Source organism: Cherax quadricarinatus, chromosome 7 (genome assembly GCF_038502225.1).
Source record: "Cherax quadricarinatus isolate ZL_2023a chromosome 7, ASM3850222v1, whole genome shotgun sequence".
Classification (NCBI taxonomy): domain Eukaryota; kingdom Metazoa; phylum Arthropoda; class Malacostraca; order Decapoda; family Parastacidae; genus Cherax; species Cherax quadricarinatus.
Window position 1 is genome coordinate 23,070,702 of NC_091298.1, and position 10,726 is coordinate 23,081,427.

At 39.2% G+C, this 10,726-nt stretch overlaps 1 protein-coding gene across 1 annotated transcript in view; it reads right to left on the reverse strand.

Annotated features, from left to right (window-relative positions):
• Nucleotides 1-10,726, reverse strand: part of LOC128687001 (putative neural-cadherin 2) — a 1,231,968-nt gene that overhangs the window by 28,797 nt on the left and 1,192,445 nt on the right. The gene's annotated exons all lie outside the window — the stretch shown is intronic.

The window sequence follows — 10,726 nt, forward strand, 5'->3', positions numbered from 1 at the left end:
TCTCCTGATTGAAGTCACCCACAACTAGTAACTTTGCCCGATCCAAGTGGGCCTTTCCGGCTACCTGAACTAGTGCATCAACCATTGCTCTGTTCCTCTTATTGTCCTCTTGTCTTGTCCTCCTGCCATTTTGTGGCAATCACCACCTTCGGACCCCAGTCTGAAGTGTTCCTACAATGTAGTCCCTTGCTTCCCTTCTGTCCCCTCCTTCAAAACTTCACTGCTTTTTTGATGAGCAGTGCAGCTCCTCCTCCCAATTTGTGTGTGTGTACTCACCTAATTCACCTAATTGTGGTTGCAGGGGTCGAGACTCAGCTCCTGGCCCCGCCTCTTGGCTGATCGCTACTAGGTGCTCTCCCTCTCTGCTTCCTGAGCTTTGTCATACTTCTTAAAACTATGTATGGTTCCTGCCTGTGTGTGTGTGTATATGTGTGTGTGTGTGTGTGTGTGTGTGTGTGTGTGTGTGTGTGTGTGTGTGTGTGTGTGTGTGTGTGTGTGGAGCGACCCCGAGATGGCATTTTCATTTCCCCAGATACGTATTACAGGGCCCCAGAGAGACCTGCCTCTCTGTGACAACATCAATCGTTGTCATTACTCTGGGGTTGAAGTGAAGACAGTGCTGAGCGAACGTGACGTCTCGCTCTCCTTCTTTCCTCTCGTTATATTTTATCGTTCTCCTTTTACGTTCTCGGTCTCATCTTCTCTCGTTTTTTTTCTACTCTCGCTCTCGTTCTCTCTCTCGTCGTTCTCTTTCTACTCGTTCTCTTTCTCGTTTGTAAATTTTTCTTTTTGCGTTCTTTCTCTCTCGTTATCCCTTCTCTTTTCTTCTCTTTATTACTCTTTCTTTTTCTGTTTTACGTTCTTTTTTCTCCATCATTCTTTTTCTCGTTCTTCTATCGTTATCTTTCTCCTTCTCTTTCTTTTCTGTTCTATTTCGTACGATCCCTTACTCGTTGTGTTCCTCTTGCTCTTTTACTCTTTCGCTCTCTTTTCGCTCTTTCTCATTCTCTTTCTCGCTCTTTATCTCTTGTTATCTTCATCTCCCGTTCTCCTTCAACAATCACCGAGTCTGACATCACAGAGACCAGGAACTACAGCTCAAAAAGTAAGACTCACTGAGGCAGAAAAGTTCTTTCACGGCGAGTATTCCAATAACTGTTGATTGTCAAGGTTCTTAAGAGAGCATATTGTCAGAAGTAGCAGGTACAAGTGTGGTGATCATGCAGTAGGTACAAGAGTGTGGTGATCATGCAGTAGGTACGAGAGTGTGGTGATCATGCAGTAGGTACAAGAGTGTGGTGATCATGCAGTAGGTACAAGAGTGTGGTGATCATGCAGTAGGTACAAGAGTGTGGTGATCATGCAGTAGGTACAAGAGTGTGGTAATCATGCAGTAGGTACAAGAGTGTGGTGATCATGCAGTAGGTACGAGAGTGTGGTGATCATGCAGTAGGTACAAGAGTGTGGTGATCATGCAGTAGGTACAAGAGTGTGGTGATCATGCAGTAGGTACAAGAGTGTGGTGATCATGCAGTAGGTACGAGAGTGTGGTGATCATGCAGTAGGTACAAGAGTGTGGTGATCATGCAGTAGGTACAAGAGTGTGGTGATCATGCAGTAGGTACAAGAGTGTGGTGATCATGCAGTAGGTACGAGAGTGTGGTGATCATGCAGTAGGTACAAGAGTGTGGTGATCATGCAGTAGGTACGAGAGTGTGGTGATCATGCAGTAGGTACAAGAGTGTGGTGATCATGCAGTAGGTACGAGAGTGTGGTGATCATGCAGTAGGTACAAGAGTGTGGTGATCATGCAGTAGGTACAAGAGTGTGGTGATCATGCAGTAGGTACAAGAGTGTGGTGATCATGCAGTAGGTACAAGAGTGTGGTGTTCAAGCAGCTGGAACAAGAATGATCAAAGAGCAGGAACAAGAATGATCAAACAGCAGGAACAAGAATGATCAAATAGCAGGAACAAGAATGATCAAACAGCAGGAACAAGAATGATCAAACAGCAGGAACAAGAATGATCATACAGCAGGAACAAGAATGATCATACAGCAGGAACAAGAATGATCAAACAGCAGGAACAAGAATGATCAAACAGCAGGAACAAGAATGATCAAACAGCAGGAACAAGAATGATCAAATAGCAGGAACAAGAATGATCAAACAGCAGGAACAAGAATGATCATACAGCAGGAACAAGAATGATCATACAGCAGGAACAAGAATGATCATACAGCAGGAACAAGAATGATCAAACAGCAGGAACAAGAATGATCAAACAGCAGGAACAGGAATGATCAAACAGCAGGAACAAGAATGATCAAACAGCAGGAACAAGAATGATCAAATAGCAGGAACAAGAATGATCAAACAGCAGGAAGAAGAATGATCAAACAGCAGGAAGAAGAATGATTAAACAGCAGGAACAAGAATGATCAAACAGCAGGAACAAGAATGATCAAACAGCAGGAACAAGAATGATCATACAGCAGGAACAAGAATGATCAAACAGCAGGAACAAGAATGATCGAACAGCAGGAACAAGAATGATCAAACAGCAGGAACAAGAATGATCAAACAGGAAGAAGAATGATCAAACAGCAGGAACAAGAGAGTAGTAATCTTTGTAGCTACATTTCATGGTCCGAACGCTAAAAAACTGTCAATATCCCGGCTTTGAAGCGCACTCAATTTCCGCAGTGTTATTCTCTAATTTTTCTTCCCCGTGGCTCCCCCGACCATCTTGTCAACACTGCCGCTCAGTCGTTAAATTTCAGTACGTATTGACTGGAATTTGAGAACTAACGTATAACTCTTTTTGCGCACGAGCTCACACGACTCACACGAGCTCACACGAGCTCACATTGAAAGTCTAAACATGTTTAAAACTTGAATTTTCTTTTTTCGCCCACTTGAGGAGCTCCACCACTCTGTTAAAGACTTCTAGTTTACAAATTTCTTAATGGTGAATGTCTAGTGATTAGTAAACTTGCACTATTATCACTATTTTTTATAGTGCTGAAGACTATACTTTATGTATAAATATATATATATATATATATATATATATATATATATATATATATATATATATATATATATATATATATATATATATATATATGTATGTATCGTGCCGAATATTTAAAACTGGTCAGTTGGCAAGAACTCATTTAAAATTAAGTCCTCTCTAAAATTTTCTCTTATACGTTTAAAGATATATTTTTTTCATTTATATTAATGTAAAAATTAATAATTTTGTTCCAAAAAAAATTGGAAAACTTACCTAACCTTATTATAACAAGCGCAATTTAGTTTAGCCCAACTACTTAAATATATCTCAGATAAGTTCACAATAATTTAATTATAAACAAACACAATGAAATATATTTTCTCGGTAGGTTCAGAATGATTTTTGCGAAATTTTTGCATACACTAATTTTTGCTTGTCTTATTCGGCAAAGAAGAGTGTTGCTATTTAAGCCAAAATCCCAAGTTTTGCCTATTCGGCACGACCAGCTTCCTCTTTCAGAGACTCAGTGTTGCGATCGAGAGAGGAAATGCCTGCAGCATTCTGGGCACGCGGCCCACCGCCGGGGAGCTGGACGAAGTATTCGAGATGTAGCTCTGAGTTATCTATGTTGTTTTACTTTCTGTTGTATTTTTATGAAAGTTTTGTCAATGTATTTTGTCTTTAAATAAAATATATATTAAATATAGGGGGTAGTAGGAGAAAATTCTCAAACAGCTTCAGGGAGAACCCTGAGTTCTCTGAGGATGAGGGTCCCCAGGACAGTTCTAGAGGTGGTACCTCCCTATATATATATATATATATATATATATATATATATATATATATATATATATATATATATATATATATATATATATATATATATATATATATATATATATATATATGCAAGGAATTCGCGAGATCATGCGAAATATACACAAACACTGATCTCTGGCTGAAGGAGACTCGAACCTACGAACCTTAGGACAAGGTTCGTAGGTTCGAGTCTCCTTCAGCCAGAGATCAGTGTTTGTATATATATATATATATATATATATATATATATATATATATATATATATATATATATATATATATATATATATATATTATTCATACATACTGTATAGTCTATATTCATACATACTATATAGCATTAAACAGAAAATCTAGCTATATATATAAGATCATAAGGATATATCACATGGCGTCATCAGCTGGAGTAAGCAAGATCTGAGTTAACAATCACCACTCTGAGGCATCACGAGATCTTCATTGATTTAACTGAGAGCGACAGTGCTGCCTGACCTTGATTGCTTTGAACCCGAAGAGCTTAACTTTAATTGTTTTCAACACCAGTTAAAACTCTAGTGCGAAGTCTTTTAATGAGATGCTGTATCTCTAGAGTGAAAAATGTTGATTTTATATTGTCCATCAAATGAAGTACAGCGTAGGATAGAGGCAATAAGACTTTCAGTCAGCAATTCGACTTCTTGTATATTTATCAAAGTGGAACATCAGTCTGTTATTGATGAAATCTATATTTTGGAAAAATTACAAGCACAGCACTGCTAGTATTACGTCTTCAACAGGTACCATCTCTGGACACTACTAGCAAGGAAGAGAATACACACACTTATCAACCTTGTCATTTGGCTAGGTTCTGAATATTAATTTATTAACAGTGTTATGCTATATATGTGATACATTAATGTCTGCTCGATGACACAAGTCCTTTATTTTAACTTTCCAATATAAGATCGCATTAAGCATTTACTAAAATCTTTAGGAGTGAGATTCTGAACTTTTTCAAATTTTCTAGAGGTAAAATGAGCTTGTGAGATAAATCACAGTTGATAACGTAGATTCTCGAAAATTTGTAATATTTTATATCTAATTATTTATATAACTAGGATGACACACATGATAAACTTTTAGAAACATGAAGGCAGTTACAGACTTCTTAACTTATTGGTTATTACACGAGACGGAATATGCTCAAGCGTCTTTCTTATATACAGTTTTAATATTTCTATCAACCCCATTTAATATTACCATCTACCTGATTTAATATTACCGTCTACCTGATTTAATATTACCATCTAGCCGATTTAATATTACCATCTAACCGATTTAGTATTACCATCTAGCCGATTTAATATTACCATCTAATCGATTTAATATTACCAGCTAATCGATTTAATATTACCAGCTAATCGATTTAATATTACCAGCTAATCGATTTAATATTACCAGCTAATCGATTTAATATTACCAGCTAATCGATTTAATATTACCAGCTAATCGATTTAATATTACCAGCTAATCGATTTAATATTACCAGCTAATCGATTTAATATTACCATCTAATCGATTTAATATTACCATCTACCCGATTTAATATTACCATCTAATCGATTTAATATTACCATCTACCCGATTTAATATTACCAGCTAATCGATTTAATATTACCAGCTAATCGATTGATAAGAACATCCAGAAAAGATAATTTAACTTTGTTTCTCGAGTATATTTAAATTTGTTAGATGGCTTCAAAATGTTTAATTTATTCAATACAGGATTCAAAATGTTGCCCTTTTAGTCACATTTAGAAGATATCATCCCCGTATCTCAACCAAATTTCGACGGGGGTAATAACTCAGTCTCGTAGTTTTCCATAAATAAATTGAGCTTAGAGAATTTTCATAGGATAACTTCAGGATTACAGAAAACATCGCTAACTGAAAAGACGTTGTCTGTATCATGCAATCTCACTAAATAAATTATCTTATTGGTAAGTCTAGATTGAAGTTGAGAGAGACTTCGTAGGGTGTCACTTAAGTCTGGAACCACAGGGAGGGAAAAACCCTGCAATAATAAAGGCTCTTGTCACACAAATATGGGAGAGAGAAAAAGCTTTTGACGACGATTCGGTTCGTCTTCGACCATTTACAAGTCACACAGACGGAAGAGTGAGTGAACCAGTATATATAGGCGAGGAGGACAGAGACGAGAGAGAGAGAGGAAGAAAGAGTAGTTGTGGTAATGCTATTAGTGGAAGTAGTAGAAGCAGAAGTACTACTACTGATCCAGCCACTGTATTGTGCCTTTTTGTTCTTCAAGGCTCTTTTTCATTATTGAATGTGTTCAGTTTGTCCACCATTATTATTGATATACGAATGTAGACGAGGTAACCAGTAAATAAGAACAAGGTGAATTGTATTGTGAGTGATGGTGTCAGGACTTGGTTCCTGGAGAATATTTAAGTGATGGTATTATGAGTTGATGATGCAGTCCCCCCAGTAGTTTCAGACTCAGGGAGCACTGTACTATCTTCAGCTGGAACCCTAGTAAACAGCGCCTTAATTAACATCAAAACTAACAAGCACCCTAATTGCCACTACCAATACCTCAACAGGCAACACTTGACCTTATTCTTGCTATTCGTTGTCTGTTTCATTTCTTTGTATTTGATAGTCTCTGGCGAGCGCAATGTCTCATTAAATGTCCAGATTCCGCTTCTGTGCCTTACATATATGTCCGTGTTGCAGTACTATTTACAAACTATATGCCCTTATATATTTTTCAAAGCAGTGAATGTCAAGGTAAAACCCAGCTCTCTTAAAATACCTTCGTTTCTTTCTTTCTTCCTTCCTCCGCAAACGAAAGAAATATAAGCAGAGAAAGTCAGGTTAATGCAAAGGTAACTTCATGTAGTTGTGTAAAATCCAGAATACGAAAGTCTTGTCCTTAGAATGTATGTGAAGGCCTGGGAATTTATAAAGTAATGGCCTTCATGAGAGGAGGGAGGGGGAAAGAAAGGGTCTTGATGCTGAAAAACTTTTGATCCAAGTATCTGGAGTTATTCCAATCCTTTGCTGGATCAAACTTGATTTCCTCCGATTTTACATCCTCTGTATGATCCGTACAGTCTTAGTGCTTTCCCATGGACATCATAGCCGAAATAGTTGTTTATTTATATAAATTATTATTATTGTTATTATTATTTTGAAGGACAAATGCTAAATACATTGAGGTTACACAGCGCTTGGGGAGTGAGAGGAAGTCTGGTTTTATCCGAGGGACATTGTGAAAGGAAACATTGCCTTTCCGCCAAGAGGAGGAGGAGGAGGAAGAGGAAGAGAAGGAGGGGGAGGAAGAGGAGGAGGGTAGTGTTGCTACACACCTGTGGAGAGGAGGAAATTGCATGGTTAAGGATAACTTCCAGAGGAAAATGGGTAATTCAGACTCCCTATCTGTCTCCCTCTCTCCTTCCTACACCTTAATTTTTTGTCTGTCTTTAACCTTCTTCAGTTTTCTTCCCCCCTCCCCCTCCCTTCTATCTCTTTCCCTCCTTTCACCTACCTCTCGTCTTTCATCAAAAGAAAGTAATTGCCTTAAGACCCCATAAGAGGCGAAAACAAGAAGCATTACATTTCTGGCCCCATCTACCGTTCCATCCCTTCATTTCTATCCCTTCTCATTCATCTACTCTCTCTCTCCCACTCATCTACTCTTCTCATTCCCAGTAATCTACTCTCCCTTTCTCATTCATTTACTTTTCTCCCATTCCACAACAGGAGTCGAACCTGCACACACTGCCTCAGAGTACATAGTACTTATGTCACACAACCAGACCCGAATAAGTATGGGCGCCTAGCTGAAGCTAGGCGTTTTGTCCCATACATATTTTAGCTTATTCTGCCACTTGACTTACCTTGTTAAGCATCCAAACACTCTTTCGAATGTTCTGCATATTGTAATGTCACCTATTTACTGTGATCACATTATATATATACATATATATATATATATATATATATATATATATATATATATATATATATATATATATATATATATATATATAAGTAGTCGATTTTTCCACTGAGCGGTGTATCCGGTTTAGGGGCCTTCCACTGAGCGGTGTATCCGGTTTAGGGGCCTTCCACTGAGCGGTGTATCCGGTTTAGGGCCTTCCACTGAGCGGTGTATCCGGTCTAGGACCAGCAGCTGGAGGGTCACCTTTTCACACCTAGGTGTTACTTCCGGTTTTGACCATGACCTCGCCCTCGAGACTACCTCACCCTTGACCCCCCAACCAATACCCCCGCCCCCGACCCCCCCCCCCTTCGCGACCCCGCCGTCGCGCCGCGCGCCCCCGCCCGCGCGCCCGCCCGCGCGCCCCGCCCCGCCCGCGCGCCCGCCCGCGCCCTTCGCCACCCCCGCCCGCGCCTTCTGCAGCGTCGTCCGGATCGCCCCCGCGCCTCGAATTTTTTTTCTTATGATCTCCTTGGATCAAGGTTTTTGGATTCTCCCCTATGGGGTTTCGAATTTTTTTTGAATTTCATTTTCTTGTGCTCTCCATCTCCTCGGATCAAGTTTTTAAGGTTCCCCCTCTCACTTTCACCCCCATCCCAAAATTTCTCGATATTACCAAGTTTTTGGATTCCCCCCTATGGGGGTTTCGAAATTCTCCATCTCCTTGGATCAAGTTTTTTTTTGGATTGTCCCTCCTTCCACCCCCCAATCCCAAAAATTTCTCAATATTACCAAGTTTTTGGATTCCCCCCTATGGGGTTTTCGAAATTCTCCAATTCCTTGGATCAAATTTTTGGGTACCCCTCCTTTCACCCCAAATTTTCTCGACAATACCATGACTCCATCTCCTCGGATCAAATTTTTGAGGTTCCCCCTCTCACTTTCACCCCCCCCATCCCAAAATTTCTCGACAATACCATGACTCCATCTCCTTGGATCAAGTTTTTTGGGTACCCCTCCTTTCACCCCAAATTTTCTCGACAATACCATGACTCCATCTCCTCGGATCAAGTTTTTTGGATCCCCCCTATGGGGTTTTCGAAATTCTCCATCTCCTTGGATCAAATTTTTGGATTACCCCTCCCACTTTCACCCCAAATTTTCTCGACAATACCATGACTCCATCTCCTCAGATCAAATTTTTAAGGTTCCCCCTCCCACTTTCACCCCCCCAATCCCAAAAATTTCTCGATAATACAAGTTTTTGGATTCCCCCCCCCTATGGGGGTTTTGAATTTTCTTATGATCACCTTGGATCAAATTTTTGGATTACCCCTCCCACTTTCACCCACCCCCCAACCTCAATTTTTTCTCGATAATACCAAGTTTTTGGATTCCCTCCTATGGGGTTTTCGAAATTCCTCGGATCAAAGTTTTTGGAATCCCCCCCTCTGGGGGTAAGCATTCAAAATAGACTCCTCCTATGGGGGCATGCTTACTACAGGTCTAAACATCTTCCCCTTATTATTTTAAAATGAACTAAAAGTTTCCGCTCATTAAGTCAAATGAACTAAGAAGGGTGTTTACTCGGCGGTCAGTGACGTCACGCGCACACAGGTTGAATCAGGTCGCCCCCCTATGTCAGTGACGTCACGTGATGACCGCGCACACAGGTTGAATCTTGTCTACCCTTTTACCCACCCTCCCAAACCCTCACACTCCAACCAACACCTCACAATTTTCACTCATAACCCCCAATTTTTCTCGTTTTAACCCTTTTAGTTCATTAAAGTTAATAAGGGGGCACATGCATCAGAAAGTCACCACATCGCTTACATCCACTTTCGTTAAATTCACTACTCACAATTTTACATATTACGAAGTTAAATACGCACTTTTACTTTGAACATCTTCAAAACACTCTCATAAATCATTTGAATACTCACAAAAAATACCTTTATACATTTCCAAACAACACTGAAATACTCCAAAAAACATCATTCGAACACCCCCAAATCACCTCTGAATACTCCCAGAACACCTTCATAAATACTCTTGCACATCATTTGAACACCTTCATAAGTACTCTCAGAATCATTTGTACACCTTCAAAAAACACCTTTGAATACTCACATAAACACCCTTGAACACCTTCAAAACACCTTCAAAGCACTCTCATAATCATTTGAACACACTCAAAACACCTTTGAATAACCTCAAAACACCTTTGAACACCTTCAAAACACCCTTGAACACCTTCAAAACACCCTTGAACACCTTCAAAAACAACATTTGAACACACTCAAAACACCTTTGAACATTTCCAAAACACTATTTGAGTACTCCCAAATAAGATTTTACATCTCTAATTTATCTGCACTTTCATTAAATTACAACTCATCCCTCAGTCTCCAGACTAGGCATTTTCTCGTTTTTTACCCTTTTAGTTCATTAAAGTTATTAAGGGGACACAATACATCAGAAAAAAGTCACAAAAACTAACTCAAACACTTTACTTTGAACACCCCCAAAGTACTCTCATAATCATTTGAATACTCACATAAACACCCTTGAACACCTTCAAAACACCTTTGAATATCGTTTTAAACTAATTTCATCACAACCCACTTATATCATCTTTTTTCGGTAACTCTAATTCGACTACACTACCCTCATCAATTACCAACAAGTTTTACTCGTTTTAACTAATGTCATCACTGTAACCAAGATTTTCACAAAAAAAAAAAACTCTATGACACCTAACACACACGCACACACACACCCCACAACACAATTTTTCTCGTTTTAACCCTTTTAGTTCATTAAAGTTAATAAGGGGACACAGTACATCAGAAAGTCACAACAACAACATCCACAACCCACAATTTTTTCTCGTTTTAGCCCTTTTAGTTCATTAAAGTTAATAAGGGGGCACACTACA